The sequence below is a fragment of the Fringilla coelebs genome (genome assembly GCF_963513975.1).
Source record: "Fringilla coelebs genome assembly, chromosome: 2".
In the NCBI taxonomy this organism is placed as follows: Eukaryota; Metazoa; Chordata; class Aves; order Passeriformes; family Fringillidae; genus Fringilla; species Fringilla coelebs.
Genome location: NC_140029.1, coordinates 114,047,428 through 114,069,257, shown reverse-complemented (window position 1 = coordinate 114,069,257; position 21,830 = coordinate 114,047,428).

The window sequence follows — 21,830 nt, the reverse complement described above, 5'->3', positions numbered from 1 at the left end:
TGTGGCTCTGATCTTGCTTGGGAGTCTCTCACCACACAAAATACACACACAGTGGATTGGTGAGTTTATGAATTTTAGGTTTTCCCAAACCAACTTTTTGTTTATTTACAAGCTGAAGTCATAGAACTCTCACAGACTGTGCTAAGCCCAGGAACTGTAGCTAAATTAGGTGATCTTTAAAGAGAAACCAAAAAAAAAAAAAGGGAAAAAATACCCAAAAAACCCCAAACCAACGGTACAACAAAAGAGAGCAGAGCTTAAAACCTCAAAACCCCCCTGATATTGATTCAAGGATTTGCAAAGAAAGAGAAGCTGCTTTAAACAGTAATTTGTTGTGATTGATTTGGCTTGCAGCTTGAGTTTTGGGCCTTATTTCTCATTTGCATTTATCTGGTTTGAGCTCAAAGCCTTGGACATGGTTCATGCTTGTGTGTTTTAGACTGAGGAGGGCCCTGCTGTGAGATCAGGTAACAGGAACACAAAAGTTTCTGTGATCATCTCTGCCCCCAGCTTCCTCTTTGGAAACCAAAATCAATTCAATTAACCCATCCTGGTCTTCTTAAGGAATGATTCTTTTTGTGGCTCTCTGAGCCTCTTTTAGTTGTTCCTCATCCTCCTGGGAGGATCAGTGCCAGCTGACCAATATCTACAATTATATAGGAATCAGAGCATCAAGTATGCAATGCAAATATCAATGACAGTTTAGTGCAGGTAACCCAAAAAAGTCAATTTAGTTGTAGGTAGGCTGAGCAGTGTATCTGGGTGAAGTGAGAACTGATCTGTCTGTACCCAGTGAGTTTTGTGGCACTTAGGAAGCATTTGATGGCAATAATTCAGCTGCTAAATGCATATTAAATGGGTATTACAACCTAGCAACGGGCCTGATACAAGAGCAGATGCTTGTTCAATTTTCAGCAGTATGATTTCTCATTGCCCAGCTCAAGTTTTACATCTGTCTAGATCCAACAACAGAAAATTAATTGCTGAGTATCGCGGTTTCTTTCCAGTGTAAAGCCACTATATTATTATTATTGGTAGTAGTAATAGTATCCTGTTCAGCAAAACTTTGCAATCCATTTCTTGTTTTCAAAGGATCATTTGATTAAAGCAGCTGCTTAAATCTCATTGATTTCAGAAATTCCAGTGGAATCCAAACATTTGGTAAATGTTCTCAGCGGGAACGCTTCCAGAAATCAGTTTCTGAGTGTACATTTGTATTTTTTGTGCATAGCACAGCCCCAAATTACCTGCTGATGTAAATGAGGGAAAAATGTTAGGTTAAGCCCACTTATACCAGCAGGAAATCTGGTCTGGGATTTGCTGTGATGAGCAAAAATATGTGTATATACTGGAGTTCATTTTACAAAGCTGGCCCAGCATTGCTGCCCAGGGGTAGGAAAGTATAAATACCACAGCAGGGGTAGGGATGAAATGTTATTTAACCATGCTTGATCTTTCAAAAAAATCCTCCAGAGGAAGGAACATAAATTGAACAAATCTATGTATTTTGATACAGTGTACTTACTTTAGTAGGCAGCATAATCACACAGCTAATTTTGAGTTTTGCATGTAAGGCAGCAAACACCACTGCTCAATACTTTTAGTCAACAGATAAGTGTTTGCTTCTTATTTTCCTCATGTATTTCCATGATATTGTGCAAATAAAGAGGATGATCTGTGATTATGTCACAGCACAAAAGAACACCCAAATTTACCAGAATCAGTATTTGGGAAATACTATTTGCTTAGCTCTGAAAATCAATGTTACTATTTGAACAAAAGTGTAGTTTTTAGAAAATATGTGTCATAAGGCAGGCACTTAGTGTGATTTTTTTTTTTCCCCCCCCCCACAATTAGAATTAGATCTACCGTCTAGTTTTCCAGATATGCAGCTTTGGCTGGAATTTTAATTTTTTTATTATTGTTTTGAGTTTATTTATTCAAAATACATGCCAGCAAGCGGGGATTTTCTTTCTGGCTCATCTGCTGATAAACACACAGAACTATTTCCAGTATAAAGTATCTGCATAAACAGTAGCTCCCTGATAGCCAGGTGATTGTAACATCAGCTGCAAATACTCACAAACAAGATTTTTGCTGGATGCCTGTTCAGTAGATCCATTGTATCAGATTTTGGCCAGTTTCCTGGAAATTTGTGGTGCATCCATTTCAAACCTCAGCAGCTGTGCCTGCTGCACGCACAGAAGAGAAATGCTCCTGCCTGCACTGGCATTTAATTTTTTCCTTATACATTGTAAAGTTTTATGGGGCAGAGCTGTAACACAGCAGCGCAGTGCACAGCCCCTCGGTGCTGCTGTAATTATTCAGGGGAGTTTGGGCATGATTCAGGAGGTAATGGGCTCTGGCAGCTCAGCTCCTCTATTGGGATTTTGTTGCTCTTCCCACCTTGCTGGTGGCTGCTTGGTGGTGTGCGGGGCTTTGGGGGAGCCAGGCTGGGGAACAAACTCTGCAATCTTCAGTGTTCTGGGGAATAGGGAGGTCTTCACCCATCCTCCTTCACCCTCCTCACTCAGTGATGTTCCAATTCTCAGATTTAGAGCAGGTTCTGTCTCCCAGAGCAGAGGTGTGAGAAAGCCCATCTTCTTCCTTTGATTAATGCTAATAGGATTTGTGGCCGTAAAGCACCACGCAGGGAGCTGAGAGTCTGTGCCAACGCAATTTTTTTAATCTTCTGTTGCTTTATATATTACCTTTCATAAGCAGTCAACAGAATTCATTCTGCACAGTTGAAAGAATCTACACCAGCAGGGGGTGAGAAGGTGTCTTCATCAAATTGGAGTAATTTACTGACACGTGTACCCAGCGCTCTGCACCATGGAATGTGCTAACGATGCAGAGTCTGTCAGCTCTGGGCCATCAGCTGAAATCAGGCCCAAGCTGGCAAAGATCAACACTCTTTGCTCTCTGTTGGTTGGACAGGACGTGGTGTGGAAGCAAATTTTCAAATCTGTCCCAGTGCCTGTTGGAGTGTGACTTTTGTGGTAAGGGCGTCAGGCTGGTTTGCTTCCTGCACGTGCTGTCTTAATTGAAATGAGAAGTTTACAATGGGATCCCAAAGCCAGTGAGATCCCTTAAAGGATGGTTTCTTTCAGTGGGCTTTGTGTGAATTTCTTGCCAGTGCTTTAATCTAAGTGACCTTGTATCCAGAGGGTGACTCAGTGCTGATATTAGAGGGAGCTGATGTTGGGATAACTATTCATATTTTCCTTTGAAAAACAGAGGCAATGGATATGGAGATTATACCATCCTCAAATCCCTGCTCTGCTGTTGACAGGTATAAAACTTCTCTTGACTGCTCTGGGGTTTTCTTGGTTTTGGTTTTTTTTTTGCTTTCCATTACTAACAAGATACCCTTGAAACAAAATATTATTCAAGAATATTCAAAAAGTTGAATCTACTGTAGCCATGTGTTCAATTAAAAGTCATTTATAATTTCTGGCTAGAAAACTAGGAATTTCCAACCAATTTTTAGACATTTCCTAAGTTCCTACCTACCTTGAACTATCCCTAAATTGTCTTTATGTGCAGGAAAATAAATTGAAGCTAACAAATAACTCAGAGCCCTTTCATTTCAAAGCCTGGTCTTCCATGTCGGTTGTCATGTGCTGCCATTATTCAAGAGGCAGATTAGGCAATCATCTTAATAAAATGTGAAGAAGATGAATGCAGAAATATCAGGTGCTGCTGGAGCATACTTCACTAAGCAAAGTATTTGCAGTTACTATTAAGTAGCACATAAGTCAATAGAGTACCTGAACAGAAGGTGGTGTATGTTGTTGTTCCAAGAAAATTTGGAGTAATCACCTTTATTATTAAAATGGATGGCTTTTTCTATATCTGAGTGCTCCCTTCTCCCCTGCCTTTCTCCCTCCCTGTAGTAAATGCCATCTAATTTATAGTGGTATACCAAATCACTTGGCTATCCAGGATATATTTGCTGTGAAGAGGTGTAAATGATTGTAAAGGAGGAAGAAATTTGCCCTGTGGGTTTGGGGTTTTTTGGCCCTTTTCCCTTCTTCTTCTTCTTCTTTCTTTTCCCTTCTTCTTTCTTTTCCCTTCTTCTTTCTTTTCCCTTCTTCTTTCTTTTCCCTTCTTCTTTCTTTTCTTTGACATGTACTTCTTTTTAGATGTAGCCCATAACTGAGAGGGTGGGGCTGAGTGAATCTGTAAGATTTCCATTTTATTCCTTTTTGGGAAGGAAGCACATTAAATAACACTTCCAGACCAAATTTATTGTTCCCTTACAACTGTTAGTGACTATTGTGGTAATGTGAGGTAGTCGCAAATCCAGCAGCTGTCACCCTCAGAGGGATTGTGATTCCTGGCTTCTGGCCTGAAACTTGGAATTTCCAGCCTAAAGGAGGTAAATGTCTACAGTCTCGTAGTTGCTTGTGTTCTGGTGGGATTTTAAAGCATGATGTGGTAGCTCGTAGGTTGATGCCTTAAGGAGCTGGCAGAGAGGTTGGGTGGCGTTAAGGGGAATAAAGTGGATTTTTATTGAAGTGCCTTCAAAGGCCACACCCTGGCAGTGCTAGAACCACAGTCATGGCTCTGCCCAGATGGCTCCAAGATGGAAGCAGAAGAGGGCTTGGTCATGAGATCTCACATTTTTTTAAGTTTTAGTCCATTTTCATACAGGAGCCAACTGTCCAATTAACAGCTTCAAATGATGAAGTTTCATCCTCCTTGCTTGCTTGCCCACCCTCCTCTTTTCAGTTGTTTATGCTTTGGGCCTGAAGTTTGAAGAGATTGTCCTTGAGTCTCCAGCTGGAATGGGATTGTTTTGTCTTCACCACCCTGTGAAAAGATCCTAGTATCAATTAACATAAAGCTAAAAGCTGCACACCAAAACAGAACAGAAACACTGAAAACCCAAGGAATGTGTGGACAGAGCCCTCGAGTGAGGTGTTCTGCCACCCTGGCTTGGCCAACAGGCACAGAAAGCAAGACAGCTTTTCGAACCCCTCCAAGAGCAGGGTGTGTTTCGTGGGTGTCTGGCAGGGAGTGGAGCCCCAGCTCTCTGCACCCACCAGCCACAGACGGTGTCATTGCAGCAAATCCATCTCCGCAGTGACAGCAGGCAGGCAGACAAGTGCCTGCTTTGTGTCTGTTTTGTTCAGAGATGCCACTCTCTGAAGGAAAAGGATTTTTTCTCTCCCTTTTTCTATTTTTAGCTGAAAATGGATGTCAAAGGTGTGGTTGACTCCACTTTCCTGTCCATTTTTCTTAGGCATGTTGCTTTTCACTTCAGTCAAGTTCCTAGAAATGCAGCCTGTCAGTGTGGCCCTTTACTTGTATTTTAAGGGACAGAGACAAATCCAACCCTGGCTCACATTGACTTGAATTAACTATTTTGTTAATCTGAGGTGTGTAAGGCATACAAAGAAAAGGGTTTGTTTTCATTTCTTCTATCTAGGAATCTCTATTGCCTTTACTTGTTTTTTTTTTTTAATTTTAATGCAAATTAAGAAATAGCATCTAAGACTTTCCGAAATACTGCATATTTGTCCTGCTCAAGTTGACATTAGCTGAATTGTGCTTTTTTGGTTTTTTCTTTTTTTTTTTTTTTTTTTTGTTTTGTTTTGTTATGGGGTTTTTCCTTTTGTTTCTTTTGGGGTGGTTTTGTTTGTTTGTTTGTTTTTTTAATGTCAGGTGAAACATTGCAAACGTACTAATTCTCTTCTCTGCATGGTTTCACATTTATGAAAGACAAAATAAAGTATCCTACCATAGGGTGTGCCTAAACTACAGCTGAGTAGAGCTGAGGGTGCTGCCTCACCCACTATAAAAAGACAAGGAAAGCTCACACAAGTTGTTCAGATTTACTTTATAAGAGCTAAGAAACAATATCCTTATCCTCATTTCCCCTCTGTTTCACCTTTTCCAGCACTCTTTATACCAAAGTCTGAGCTCTGTGATTAAACAAAACACTTGCATTGAACCACCTACCTAATCTTTAAAGGATTTAGAGCAAGTTTCAATTGCAGTTATACCCAGTTGCACCCAAAGAGTCTTCTTGTAAAATGTTTTTTATTTATTGCCAGAAATTCAGGATTACTCAAGGTTTTAATATGAGACTAATGGTTGACTGGCCCAAGTAAGAACAGTTTGCTCATTTTGACTCCTGGGGCCTGAAAGGGGGAGCTCCCTTCCCTCTCTCCCCCATGTTCAAGGCAGGTGGATCATCTTCTGTTACAGGCACTCCGCTTTAGGATTCTTCTGACAAAATTGTTGAGAGGGGAAAAAAAGGGGTTCTGAGGCCAGAACAGCTTTTCAGATTTATTTCTGGATTTGCTGAGAAGTTGCTGGTCTTTCTAGCATTAATGCTTGGGAGCCTTATTTCAGATAACAGAAGAAATGTGGAGCACAATATTCAGAGTACACTGGGGTGGGTCAGTGAGTACAATAACACTGCTCTGTAATCCTGCCAGGAATCAGCAGCAGGTCTGTGCCTTAGCCACAGTGCCTGTCACTGATAGTGCTGCCCTCTCCCTTCCTCTGCATCCTCCTGCTCTCCATTCACCTCACACGAGGCAGCCACAGCACTGACAATGAGAAACACATTGCCATATGTCACCTCTGAGATCTGGTCACTAAATATGTTAAACAGCTCACACAGAACGAGCAGGGGCTGGAAATTTAAATTTTCCTTGGAATTTGATTTTTTCCCTTTTTTTTTTTCCTTTTTTTTAAATTTTCTTTTTTATTTTTTCTTTTAACTTTTTCTTTCCCCTTTCTTTCCTTCCTTCCCCTTTTTTTCCTTCCCCCTTCTTTTTTTTTTTTGCCTGTTAAATCTCCAAAGTTCTTCCAATGTCTCTGAACTCAAGGATGTCTCTCGACTGGAAATACTTTATTCACAGCTCTGCGCAGCAGGGTAACTCAGTGCAGCTCAGCTCCTGGAATGGGTTCAGCAGGCAGACACTAAAAGGGCTGGAGGAATTCTCCTGCTGGGCTTGTTAAGCAAAGGGGAAAGATGAATTTGGGGTACATTTATGGTGATTTTAGGGAAGAGAGAACCACAATTCACAGCAGTGCGTGGTGCAGAGATGTGTTCAGGTTGAAACCAGGGGTTCAGACAGGATATAAGGAGAAAATTTTTCCCCATGAGGGCAAAGAGCAGGTGCCCAGAGCAGTTCTGCAGTCTCCAGCACTGGAATACTTCAAGATGAAAATCATTAAAGCTCTGAACAACCTGATCTGACCATATGGCTGCCCTTGGCCTCAGTGGGAGACTGAACTAGAGATATCCAGTCTGAATTATCCTATAAATCACTTTTTGCTAATGGAAAATAGAAGTAAATTTATGCAGTCAGCCTTGATTAAAAAAAGGAGATCAATTATGGAAGGAATTAATTGATGGATGTCAAATGAGAGATAAAGCTTTATTGTTTAAATTGCTTTTTCTGGCAATATTTGGACAGTTCACAACTGCAACAAGCAATTACAATGATGTTGAAACAGAATAAACTTTGTGGGAACTGTTTGCTTGAGAGGCTGGGTAAAATCTTTGGTCTGTGGTGCCTGCAAATGTTCTGTGTCATTTATGACCTTTCCCTCAGTGCTTCTGCTTTCACCTCCTGCTCTCCTGTGTGCCTTTGACACTTGAGGAATGGAACTGGCTGGTTTGAACTTAATTCAGTCTCTGTGGAGTGCAAGTCAGGGAATGTGGCAGAAGGGCAGCAGTACAACAGTAGGTGGCACAACAGTTTGATAGACTTCCACCTCTCAGGACCTTCCTCCCCAAAGATTCTTATTTTTTTTCTTTTTAATTGCTAGCAAGACTTATTTAAAATTTTATTCATCAAGAGCAGAGGAGAAATATGTTATTCTCATGTAATCCTCACTCCACTTTCTATAGCAGGGATGAGGGGAAGAGTGCTGGATGAATAATGGGTGCTTTAGACTAGGATTGAGTTTGTAGGTATAACTTCTTCAATCTGGGAAATGCTTCAAAAGTTAAGTGTGTTCTCTTTGAAACCTGGCCTTCCTCTGCTTAACTGGTCAAGCTATAGGAGAGCAGTGCTAGTAACTCAGTATGACAGTGTTATAACTTAATTGAAGTTTAATCATAAATCAATAAAGAGCTTTTACTACTGCTTAGAAAATCTGCTGGATCGTGTGCCATTAAAAGTTCCTAATGACTCTTAACTCTTCAAAGAGAAAAATTGCTCTGTGCACAAGTGTATTTAATATTCAAAAAAAATAAGGAAGAAACCTTTGTGTTATAGACAGCTGTGTATTGTTTCCCATGAAAGTAATCCCTTGTTCAAATGTACCCAGGCATGTGGCTTGAAGGCTGACCAATGTATTCATTCTTGGGAGCATGGACCTTGAAATTTAGATGCAAACTCTGATTTGGGTTGCTGATATAGAAGGTGGTTTTGGTTAAACTCTGTCATAAAAAATGACACATACAGAAGAGAGAGGAAATGCCAAAACCAGTTCATTTGGTGCACATAATTAATGCAGTTAATCAAAACATATTTAACCTTTATAAGCACTTTAAACAGAGTATTTGTTTCCTCTCAATTCGAATCTATCTAAAAAGAGTGTTTGGGAGAAGTGTCTCCATATCAATGTTTTCTGGAGTGTTTAACAACAGTTGTTGTGCTCAACAAGAGGCAGCAGAATATTTTAATATCTTTGTTTAATGGTAACCTCATAACAGGAGCAAAGAAGGCACAAATATTATCAAGATTTCAGGCTGCCTCTCTAAACACCTTTAAGAAGAGGTCTGGGTTAATCAGTTGTGCCTCACATAATGTGCATCATTAAATGATTTCATGGAATCAGCCTTGGAAGGGAAGGGTGAGAGAGATCAGTTTCATTTTGCTGAATTATCCTCTTACAAAAGTTACAAAAAAGGGGAGGTGGAGTGGATCAAGAGCTGCTGTAAATCTGTGCTTGCTTTGAAGTGGCTGGAGTTGCAGCACTGCAGTTATAACTCTCAAGCTAATTTTTTCTCAAAAATCCATTTCAGTATAGTGGCTACTCTGTTTCCATGTGAAAATAAGATCATTTCAGTACCCTGCAGGTGTTTTCAGAGAAACCATGTAAACTACCTTTCCTCTTTCCTTTCCTCTTTCCTCATTCTTTTCTCCTTTCCTTTCCTTTCCCCTTTCCTTTCCTTCTAGATTTTTTTCCCTCCCTTTTCTACCTGTGGATGCTTTCTGAGATGTGCACATGAAAGTTCTGCCCCTTAGATTAATGGATTTTTGTCTCATTTGTAAATAATGCCTTTCCTTTCTGAGGGTAACCCAGTAGTACAAAGACACCAAGTTTCTCTAAATAAAAGGAAATAAACTCAAACCCCATAAAATCAGTGCTAGATCTGGTATGTGCAGGTGAGAAATGTGCAGGTACATGTCTTAGTTGTATAAAAAATAATGTTACCAAGAGTGCTAAGAATTAACACTGATGTTAAAAAGGAGAGCTTTTATGTGGCATGTGCAATGTGTTCACTGTACTTTAGATTGTGACCTTATTCTGAGTTTTACAGACCCCACTGGTGTTTCATTTTTAGATTTTCAGTGGACTGTCGAGTTCTTGGGCTTATTTTTTGCTCTCTCTTCAGAGTGTGATGGGCATCTTTTTTTCTGTGCCCTCTTTTCTTTTATTCCCAACATCGTAATTTTTTATTTTACACACACACACACAGAGTAGCTGCTAATTTCAATACCTCACCTCAGATGTTTGTCATCTGGTAGCAGTAATTTGTTTTGTAGGGGTGGAACTGACCTGGAGGAAGACATGACACGCTGACACCGTTTGGTTTGATCCCTGCAGGGCTGTGTGATGGAAGGACACTCAGCCTGCTCAGACTGGAGGAGTGCCAGGAGCAGAACATGCTTTCCTTGTATCTCCTGGCAGAGGGAACAGTCAGTCAGATAACAGCCCTGCTTCAAACACTTGATTTATTTTTGTTTGAGATGGGATTTGTTTTGCATAATCACTGATGTTGTTTGAAATCTGCCAAAGACATCAAACTTTATCAGCTGTTAGCTTTAAGGTCAGTACTTCTGCAATGCACTTGGAAGCAGCTTGGCTGCATTTTTGACTCCTGGCCCCTTGCTTTTTCTGGTGTTTACAGACACAGGTTTAACATCTTTGGTCTGTAAAGCCTTCCCAAGTGAAATGAGCTAACTGCATCCTTGTAAAACCTTAAAAATTCACTTGGCAGAACATCTTCTGTCCAGGTCATTCAGAGGAGAGGCTGTTTAGGGTGTGTTGCCAGCCAGGCTGGGATTTCTTTGGGATGCTAAGCATGCCTTGCAGAGCTTGCCTTTGAGCCACAGGTGTTTGGTACGTGGCAGGGCAGAGCCAGAGGGATTTCTGAGCTTGCTGCTGCTGGGAATTATTGGCATAATCCCTGCTTTTTGAGTAGGAGAGAATTTACAGCCTGGTTGAGGTAGGTGATGTAGAGGATGACTCTGAAAGAGAATAGGGTGCCAAGGGGGAGGATAAAAGGGAACTTGTGAGCATGGCTGAGTGCTTCTCTTGGCAGTGATACCTGGGAGTCCTTCACTTCTGAACAGCACCAAGCCCTCACTGAAACAGAAAGTGCCATCTCCAGATTGATTCTCAATATATAATTCTCTGCTTCTCACTTAACTAAATGTTGTTAATAAATCAATTACCCCTTAGATCTTAATGTGATTTCAGTCACATGAGCTGAACAGTTTTTTCCCTTGCAGCAGTCACTTTCATTTTGATCTCTGCTTTTTTCAGAGTGATGGGACTCCAAGTTGCTCAGTGCTTTTGATGACTTTGTTTACACTTTTACACAGTGAAGATCTCCAAAACAGTCAGAGGATGCTAGATTTTGAAAGATAAACAAGACTATTGAGCTTTTAGTGATAGGAAAACTTGCACAGAATAGGAACAGTAGGTGTCTGCAAAAAAATACACCTTTTTCCCATTCCCCATTTTGCCCTCATGGGAGGAGATCTTTCTTTCAATTAAATTTCCTAAAGTTATAGAGTGTCCTGGGGTTGAAGGGACCCACAAGGATCATCGAAGTCCAACTCCAGGCCAACTCCTGGTTCATTTGTTTTAGAATGAACAAATTTATTCACAAAAATGTCTCCAACCTCCCCACTGGGGAATTTTGGAAAGCTGAGTTTGCTGTGAGGTTTTTTGCACACCGTTTTTAACTTTTTTTTACTTTAAATTTTGTGTGCAGTCTGGCACTGCTGATGTAAACTAAAATTATGGCCACATCCAGTAAAAGGCTGTAAGTTTATTTTAGGCTTGACTGAAATAAAAAAGTTTATGCAGGGCTGTTGGAGGAATGGGCTCTCTCTCAGGTTTTCATAGGTATACTCCTTTGTGTACTCAAATCAGTTCTTCAGTAAGTCAGAATTTGCCTACAATTTGGACTAGTGTTTAGGCATTCACAGCAGGTATAAAATTAGCACAATAAATATATTCCCAAGTGAAGAATAGTGCAACTTCCTGTTGATCAAAATAACTTTTCTGATTTTTTCCATCTGAGATAAGTGACTGCCAGAAATGTTACCCACTGGGAGTAATACATAGTTCTACTTCTATGCTTTCCTGTCTTTGGTAGATGAAATCAAAGATTTGCTAAATTTTAGTGGTGTTTTTCTTAAAGATTTAAAAATCCCAATGCCAATGGTGAGCCTCAGATTTGTTATTGACATGCCTTCTGATTTTCAAGCTTTGAGGGCTGAAAACATTTTCATGCTGAAACAGAGATTCCTACATGACCTGTACATGAGGGGAAAGGAAAATACTGAATTTTTCTGGGCTTTCACTGAACGCCTGAGTTAGAAGTGTTCTGTTCAGTGTCCATCATCTGTGCCAGCCTGTTTAGCCTCAGGGTGGAACACACTCTTGCAAAAAGGGTACAGGGCTTGCAGTCAGTGCCTTGTGGCCAGCTGGCTGCCCTGCTGTGCTCCCTGGCCTTGATGTCTCTCTTCCACTTCTGTCACCAAGAAAAATCCCGGTGACTTGGGCTTTTGAGATCGACCCCCTTACATGGAGCTCTTTCTCTTCCTTGTGCAGAATTTAGCTGGGAGAGATGGGTGTCCTGAGCCACTTAAAAATTTGAAAAGTATTTTTGTTTGCTCATTAATTGTCTGTTTTTTTTTATTCCAACAACTATGGGTAAACAGGGATTTTTAGTTTCAAATCAAAAGGAGATTGATTTTCTTTCTGAGAGTGGATTACAAGAGATCTTCTCTGAATGCACAGAGAATCATCCCTGGTTGTAGGATGGGCAAAACTGAAGCACAGGCCACTACTCTGAAGTTGGGAGGTTTCATGCAAACTCTTGTGAAATGTCCCAGGGCAAACAGTCCATGCTGGTGGGATGGTACATAAATCTGTATTTGAGTATGAAAACCATCAGTGATGGCAGGAATGATGCAGTAAAGGAATTATTTTTTATATTAATCAGTCCTAATTCAGTCTAAGTAATGGTAAGAGAAAAGTTTTACCAGTGTAAAATTGTTTGTTCAATAACACTTTAGCTGTGTGAGAAGACATTTCCTGGCAGTATTTATATTTCTTTCTATACCATGAAGGGTTCCTTTAAAATCCTTCTAAAAATTATTTGGGGTTTTTTGGGGTTATTTTGCTTTTGGTGCATTTGGGTTGTTTTCTGTTTGTTTGTTTGGGGGTTTTGGTTTGTTTGTATGTTTTATTTGTTTGTTTTTGTCGGTTTTAGGCATTTTGGGGGGGTGGTGTTGAGACAAAATAATAAAATATATTTATTCTTGAGATAATATAATAAAATATCTTAATTCTTGTGTTAATTAAATCACTGGCCAGTGGTTCTGCATGGCAATGAAGCCAAATCCTTATGTCATGACTTTCAAATATCAGTGCCCACTGCTGTGGCTTGTAGAGACAAACAATCTCATGATACACAAAAATCCTTCTGGGATGCAGTGAACTTTGCTGTTTTAAGTTGGAAAGGGTTTAGATTTGCATGGAAAGATATTTATAAGATGTCCTATTCCAAAAGTGTTCAGAGACTAAAACTGCAAAATGAATAAACTGGATCAAAGTCCTTCACTGGCCTATCTAGTAACAAGAATGAATGTGCTCTTTGAGCGACAATATGCAGAAATATTTAATTTATGGAAAGGGAATGGGTTCAATTGACCTTCTAGACTGGCATGTGTGTGGCATCAAGCACACAGTGTTGCATTTTTAAATTTAATCTGTAAATTAATTAAGGAGCTGAAAACATTGTGAAAGAAGCTTTGAGAAATGTTGGTGATAATGGATAACTGGAAGAAAAAAAGTGTAAATATAAGATGCCCAAAACTTCTCTTTTGATTGCCAGGGATGCACATTCCCTGAGGTGCCACCTACACTTAAAAAGGCTCTTGCACTGTCCAGTGCAAGAGGAGGGCACTGCCCAAGCCTGCAGGGGTGTTTTAATTCCTGAGCCAAGCTGCTGCTTGGTTTTTGGTGTTGAGTTTCTTTTGGCTGTGGAGTATGGGGTGTTTCAGTCATGGTTAACAGGGTTTGCATTTTCCACCATTCTCTATTTCCCCACATTCTCATCTTTTTGCTCTGCCCTCCTCCATGCATGCTGCTTGGAACTATTTTTGTGATTTGTCCCAGTCCTTCCCTTTCCCCACACGTTCCTGCAGGCTGCCAACAAGCAGCACGCTGCCAAATGAGCTAGCTGCAAAGGAAAGCACATGGAGAACCTCGTGGAAACAGGGGAATAATCTGAAGACCGCAGCTTTAACAACAGTATCAACAACATCTACTGCTAGGAAGGAGCTGTTTTCACAGGGAGTGAGCAGCTTTGTCTCTAGTGCTAGGAATAAATGCAATTCTCTGAGCAGTGACCAGGGTCTGAGCATGCAGGTGTCCTGTTTTGCTGCTTTGTTTAGCTGAACTCAGAAAAATGCCTGCCTGTGGTTCACAAATCTGCAAGCTTAGTGCACTACACACTGAAGGAATGTTCAGAATTTGTAGATTTTCTAGAATTTCTAGACTTTCTAAAACTGCTCCCCTCTCGTTAATTAACAAGGTGTTTCAGAAAATTGTGCTTGGAATAGTCAACTTGAGATAGAACCCAGATCAGGGTAAACGCAGGAGTTAGAAAACATAAAAGACTTGTCCAAAGTACTTGTTGCCATATTTTCTCTTTTTTTTCAGGTGGGAAATAAATACCTGCCTCATGGCAATCCCAATTTTAGAGAAGCATGCATTCTGCAGGGGGTTTAAACCAAAAATCAATCTCTTTGTCCTCAAACTTGGTGAGTTTCAGATTTATTTCCCCCTTCTCTTCTTCTTCAATTGACATGGTCATTTGGAGACACACATAAAATGATGAAAATGGGATTAATTACAGCTGAGTGTTAGCTGGATTTTATTGATTTTTTTTTTCATCTTTGTCAGTCTGTTTTCCTTTTGTTTCACTTTTTGATGGGAACAAAGATGCCCCTGATGTGACTTTTGCATGGTAGCTTCAAACATGTCTTTTCCATGACTGCATCTATATAAAACCTTGCATAATTTTCTATGCCTCCATTTTTAAATTAAAGGCTGATAAACCAGAAATAGGATTTCCAAGGTTATCTCCAGCTATTAACCTTGTTTAAAAGTTAGGAAAATCTCTGGGAAACACTATTACAAATACTCTGACTGCAAGGTCAATTTACTGGAAAGGCTGAATGGTCATTGTTTTGCAAAGGGTTTATTAATATTTTTTTTTCTTATGTTGATAAAGAGATGGTAGAAATAGCCAATGGTGGTTTTTTCATCTTTTTTTTTTTTTAATAATGGAGAGTGATGTAGCAGTGTTGGAGTCTATAATTCATCAATTGGTGGGTAATCAATGAACATCTTGTATGCTTTAGATTTTTTTTGAGATCCATCTTTAGCTGGAAATTTGGGACCCCTCAGCATCTTCCCTGTAGTTTGTGTAACACCTCTATTTTAGTTTGGAGCTTCAATTTATAAAGGACTTTTCCCTGAATTGACCAACTTAAAAGTTACTAAGGAATTAATGCTTTAGCAAAGGATGCATTTGAAATGAACCCCAGATAAATTTAGAGCTTAGTGCTTCTTTAGCCATGATTTTAAATGGGAGTTAATGCACTAAACCAAAGTGGAAATCATGAGACTGCTCCTAAACTTCGTTCTGGCAGAAACTCATTTGATTTGAGGTGTGGGGAGTGGAAAAATGGTGTCAAAAGGGAACAGAAGAAAATGTCTAATGTTCCCATCACTGGATGATGGGAACATGTAGCAGCTCAAAAAAAGAGACAGCTTTAGTTGTTATTTCAGTGTAAAGTTGGGACTTTTAAGACAGTTGAAAAAAATTGAGTAAATCCCAGTTTTCCAAGAGAAAATGGAGAAGTCAAATTTGGCTGGCAGTGAGAGTTCCATGGAGCTCAGTGCTCTGGCCCTGTCTGTTCCCAGCCAACATCAATGACCTAGATGTGGGAAATAAACTAATTGAAGTTGCTGATGCCACAAAATCAAAAATTGAGGTCACTTCTGAACAGCGGGTAAAATTCAGAACTGATTTAGATCTGTTGTTTAAGGGGCCTCAAAGAAAGCAAAAGAAGGAATTGCATGTCTACAAGTGGAATGCAATACACATTTGGCTTCAAAATAAATTCATGACTATGAATTAATGGGATTGAACTCGAGTGGGAGAAAATTGAAAATGACTTTGAGGTAATAGCTCATGCAAGGTGCTGTCAGGGCATGTGACAGGGTGCTGGTGCACCTTGGAATGTCAAAGAGAAGATCCTTTGGAATTTTTAGCATTTATGTAAGGGCTACAAGAGAATGAGCAAAGCTTCAGCAGTTTAATGGTGAATGCAATGGCATGGATAATCTTTTCTTCTTTGTCTGCTGGAAAGACTCTGTGTTTAAAAGCCTAAAGAATGAACACTCCAGACACTGCTGGGGGGAGAAAAAAAATCTCATCAGGGGCATCCTGAGGTTGATTGGTTTGGGAGATTTTTTTTTTTTCCAGTAATGTGCTATATCTTATAAAATTCACAAAACTTGCTGGGGTGCCCATCACTGTACTTTGCTCTCTGGGTGCCCCATCAGCACAATCCCCTTTGCCACTGGATTAATTGTCTCATTACAAGTATTTTGCCCCTACTGCTTCAATCAGAAATACATACCTGACTATTGTTGTTTTAAGAAGTAGAAGTTGTCTTCAAGTGCTGGTGTAATCCTGATGGTTTGTTCTAGGGTCAGAAATGCCCCAAAATAATCTGTTAATTAAAAATTTATTTCTTATTTTCCTTTCTGTTTGCTCATCCAGTGATATTTACTTTTATACCTGTATGATCACAGCAGATTCAAATTTCCCTTTTCACCTTCCTGCTCTTAGGGTAAGTGAGAGAGTAAACCTCCTTTCAGTTCTGTTTCTTTGCACATTTCTGGTTTCTTTTGTGAATGTGGGTGACTGGATCTGCAGGCAGTGTGACTGTGTTTGCAGGGGTCTCAGAATGAGGGAAGAGACAAGAAAGTTGACTCCATGTTCAGAAGGCTTGGTTTATTATTTTATGATATATATTATAGTAAAAACTACACTAAAAGAATAGAAGGAAGGATTTCATCAGAAGGCTTAGCTAAGAATAGAAAAGGAATGAATAACAAAGGGTCAGACTGACCAAAGCAGTCCGAGATGTGTGGACTGTGATTGGCCATTAATTAGAAACAACCAGATGAGACCAATCCCAGCTCCCCCTGTTGCATCCCACAGCAGCAGATAATCATGCTTCACATTTTGTTCCTGAGGCCTCTCAGCTTCTCAGGAGGAAAAATCTTAAGGAAAAGACTTTTCATAAAACGTGTCGGTGACAAGGCAATGCTGCAGGTGAGGCTCACCAGTGAATTGTGAATTGTGGTGATTTCTTTTCCTGTCTCTGAGAAAACCATGAGACAGACAAATGAAATTTTGTCAACTGCCATAACTGCAACAGATAGAACTGCTGGAAGAGCTGTGAAATGTTGTTTTGTGGCTCCTCAACCTGAGTTTGTTCCATTTGATGAGCTCCTGCTGTTTCGCTGAAGCTTGTGAACATCATGACCTTTTGTTGTGATGGAAGAGAAAATAATTCTGTTCCAGTCCTTGTGATCATCCTGCCTGCTCTGTGCAGTGCTCTCCCCACCCTCTGTTGATCACACCACAGCTTCATTCACACAACTTGTTTTGGTGCCCAGGTCAAATGGTAGTGAAAATACCAACAAATACTCTCTGATGATCACCTCTTCTCACTGGTATTCCTAGTGAGAATCATGAATACTAGTCTGGTAATCCTGTTCAGCCTGCAGGGTTTCTGACCTTCCTGTTGTTTTGGGGCAGATTTAGGGTAAGGCTTACCCAGGGTCACTGTCCCAAGGGCTCTGCAAGGACTAAGACACAGTTGCTGACTGTCCTTTGCTGCTGTGTTGGAGACAAGGAGGACACAGGTAAATTCAAAAGTCAAAAATCTCTAAGAAAGGAAGGTATTGATATCTATCATATCCTCTAATATCTGCCAGCAATGCACTTTTTAAGCTGTCAGGTGCTTCATCAAAGATTATATGGTGGTGTGAAAGTTGCTTGTACATTTTCAGCATTGTTTGGGGTTTTTTTTTTTTTCCTTCAGAAGCAAATATTTCAATTGGAGCTTTTAGCAGCAGGAACATCACAGGCTGCACATTATCTTCCTCACACACCCAAATCCCTTTCATCTGAGCAGCTCAGGTTCAGATTTTGTATGCAATGTTCAGCTCTTATCACAGTGAATAGAATCAAGTGTTTGTGTTGCTGATGAACAGCTCAGGCATGTCTGTTTTGAAGTAAATCCTGCGAGATCAAAGACATCTAGAATGAGTAATATGCTCTCAAACTCTGGTAATTAATTAACCCTTTGGGATATGGCAGGGCTGTCAATAATTACCTGTGGAAAGCACAAATAATTGGAGCTGTTGCTCTGAAGTCTCAGAGTTGAACCTTGGTTCCAGTCAGTGGCTCAGGGTCTCCTCTTTAATATGCATCAGAATAATACATTAGGTGGCAGAAGCCTTTGCAGAATATCCTTTCCAGTGCTTAATTGCTTGTTTTATTTTAACCTCAGCTATGGAAAGGGCTTCATCCCTATTTCCTGAAACTATCTTATGCTTCATCACTGTTCCTATGATAGTTTTAGCCTTTAATTGAATTTCAAATGCCAGTGGCTCCATGTGACCTGATCTCCAATAGCGTGTTGCAATCTTGAAAGTGCAACCCAATCTCACAGAAATGAGGGAAAATTTTAATTTGAAAAAACAGACAAGTGTCCTTTTTTTCAGCTGGGAGCATGAAACTCAGTTATGTAGAGGAGGTAATTAAACATTGAGCATGTCAGAGAAAAGCTTGGAGTTGAATTTTTGTCTGGTCTTTGCCGCAGGTATTTCTCTACATGATGATTATTTGCTGTTTCCCCTCCATTTCCACGTATTTCTGTTTAGATGGGCAAATCCAGAGGCTGAGTGGCTTTCCATGTACATAGTGACCAGTGTATTATCTAATCCAAGTTTGTGTGTGCTGCTTGGTAAGAGCAGTTCATCAGCCATCTCTGATACATGATTTGTAAACTTTTAACTGTCCATTCACATTTTGTTAATTTTTCCTTTGGATACATGTCATGTTTGTTCATAGTAAGGGAACAATAAGAGGGAAGACCTATCTTTGCAAGCCTGTCTCTGCTCCTCTCTGTTTATTTGTAGTGTTGGACTTGGGAAACCCTCCCTTGGAGAAATGAGGGAGAGTTCCAGCAGGGAATGGGAAATGCCATTTATCAAACAAGGAACATCCCACCCCTTTAAAAATAAAAAATTCCGGTCTACCCAGGAGATGGAAAACAGAGTGTGCTAGTTGCCTTTGGGGGGACTAAAGGCTTGACAAATCAGTACATGGCACAGCCTTATGATGATATAACAGCCAAACTGCTTTGGTCTGAAATGGACTCTGAATGCAATTATTTTACACATTCCTTTCTCCTACTGCATCCTACATGATTTCAGGGAGTGCATTTTGTTGGCATAGCACCAGTGAGATGGGTACTGCAGGCAGCCCCTCCTTGCATAGCCCCCACCCTGCTCCAGGGCACAAGGAAAAAGAGGATTTTCTGTTTATTTTCTTTGAGATAGGCTGTGGGTTTGAAATGGGCTGCTGGGGCAGCAAAGTGTGAGCGTGCAATAACACTTCCACAGAGAAGAGTATTAACTTTTCCAGGAATCTAAGAGCAGGCCCTTTTTTTCCCATTTAAAATACTTATTTTGCCCAGTTTTCTTTCTTTGATTGCTGACACTGCTGCTTTTATTCTGTCCATTAAGCACAAGGGGAAGCTCAGCTGGTGTTTGTTAATATTCTAAAATATCCCTATCCATCATTCCTCTTCTGAGACTGATCCAAACAGGAGTCAAGGATTGTTTCTATCTTGCAGGTCTTTTTATGATGCTCTAAAGTACCAGTCACATCTAAGTTTCTGTAGCCTCGTGTCTGTAGATTGTTACTCTTTTTTCTTAAACTAAAATGTGCCCTGCCCAGAGGTGTGATATTTATATTTTGAAAGCAATAATGCTTCAGCTAAGAATAATGTACTTCTTGCATTATAAACTGCTTTTTAACTCCTCTTGGAACAGCTGCAAATGCATTTTTGCACAAATGCTTTTTTTTTTTTTTGCTCTAGAGCCAGTAGGAATAATGTTATCACAAATCTTCTTGGGCTTCTGTTAAGGAATGCTGCTTGCAAAGAATACTTTGAAGTACTCATAAAAAATACGAGAGATGTTAGCTCAAAGAGTAGACTGTGAGTGTGTGTGATGTCTCAGGTTTTAGCTTTTATATTTTTCAGGTTCTGTGCTGCTTTAGTGTGCAGTTCTGAGCTTCATATCAGGGGATGGTGAGCTCTGCACAGAGCAGGGAGACAAAACAATTCCTTCTCCAGCTGGGCACCAAGGACAAATGATCCACATCTCAGGCCAGGAGCACAAACCCCGTGGGCTGGAGAGAGAAAAACAAGAAGGATGGAACTTCATAAGCTAAAGCTGGGATGGGACAATGAACTGCAAGGTGCAAATGGAGCAGAGCTGATCCCAGGGAAAAACCCCGTGCCCGGCCGGGCATTTTGGGGCCATTTTGGGTCATTTTGGGTGCAGCCCTGGCTGGGCTCTGGTGCTGCCCAAGGTGGATCCATGGAGGAGATCCTTTGAATAAATCCCTGCTTTATTCTTTAACTCTGTCCAGCCTCAGATTCAGTGCTGGGTATAACTGTGTTCCTTGCTAATGTTATGAGAGTGCATAAATTCCTTTTAAAATACACCAGCATTGCAAGGTGAAAGATGCATGCTGCTCAATATTTCATTCTGGGAGAAAGCTTTCCATGAGAGTAGGAATTCTCACTATTCCTATAAAGTCGTAATTTGCATTAAAGTGGGAATTCTCATGTCTCTATCCTATGCCTGCACATAAGCAGGGAGCCCTGGAGGTGGAAAAAAAATCTGTATATGAAGTACAAAGTACTTGAATTTAGGTTTTCTTTTGACCTGGAACACACTGAATTCTGACATTCTGGACTGATAAAAGCTACCTTTTGCCCACAGGAAGGATCCACCAGAAATCAAGGATTGATCTACACAAAGCTGCTTACACCATGTTAAAGACCTGAAGAGAGGCTCTGCAGTGGCAGAAGCTGCTGTAAAACCTGTGTGTCTGCAAGAGCTGGGCAGGCACACATTTAAACGTGGGCTGCTGACCCAAAATCGCCTGCTGTGCTTTGTTCTTCCCTGGCCTTACAGGAAGCTGCTGTTTAATTAGGATGCAGGCCACAGAGTGCATCATAAATTAAGCTCACACATTCCAGCAGTGGTTTCACTCTCATGGAGTCTGAGGTTCTGCAAGCCTTGCAGACTGTTTTTCAGGTCATTAAAGTGGACTTTAGGCTTGGGTCATTTCCTTTCTCTTGCTTTCTTCATTTGTTGGTTTTGTTGTTTGTGTTGTATTGTTTGGGTGGGTTGGTTTGGGGTCTTTTTTGCCAGTAATTTTTCCTCGGAATTACAGAACCAGTGTGAGGATGGGTTTGTGTGCACAAAGTGAGAATGACTTGCCTGAGTGATCTTCTCTCCATAAGAGAGATACCATGCTGCTCCAAATGATCCTTGGAAAAATTGTTGGGAGCTCTATTTCCAGGCTGAAAATCAGCGTGCTGTTGCCACCTCTCCTCCTACCTCCCCACGTATTGTCCCTACCCTGATGTAACCTGTGAGAACACTTGGGAAAATCTAAATTTCTGCCCTGCCTTTGAATGCTTATATAGGCTCCATTTCTTGCTTTTCTCCATGACAAGGAAGAATTTTTTTTTTAATGAATGGCTGTTTTTCATATTGAAGTAATATAAAATCATAAAAGTCACAAGACAGGGGTGGAGGTTTTGGGGTTAGGTATAAATTCCCTTTTTCATGTATTCTACTCTTGTACAAAATTATGTTTAAATACAAAACTGTGAACTTTGGTCAGTATTCTTTGAGTGTGTTTTAATCTGTATCTTATCATGGATATCTTAGAAGTTAAGGTTTAGGCCATGTCATAGTATCAGAAGAGAAAGAATGTAATTCAGTGGTGTCAGAAAGGTAGCTTAAAATAACAGATGTAAAAATGAAGTTATTCTAACAAAGATGTTCAGCTGTTAAAGTACAAATGCTGTTGTGAAAAACTGATCAATGGAGCAAAGGCTTCAGAATGAACTTTTTAGCTCTGTCTTGTTGCCAGTGAGGGAAGGTGACTGAAGGCAAATAAAGATGGACATCAAATGCTGCAGCAG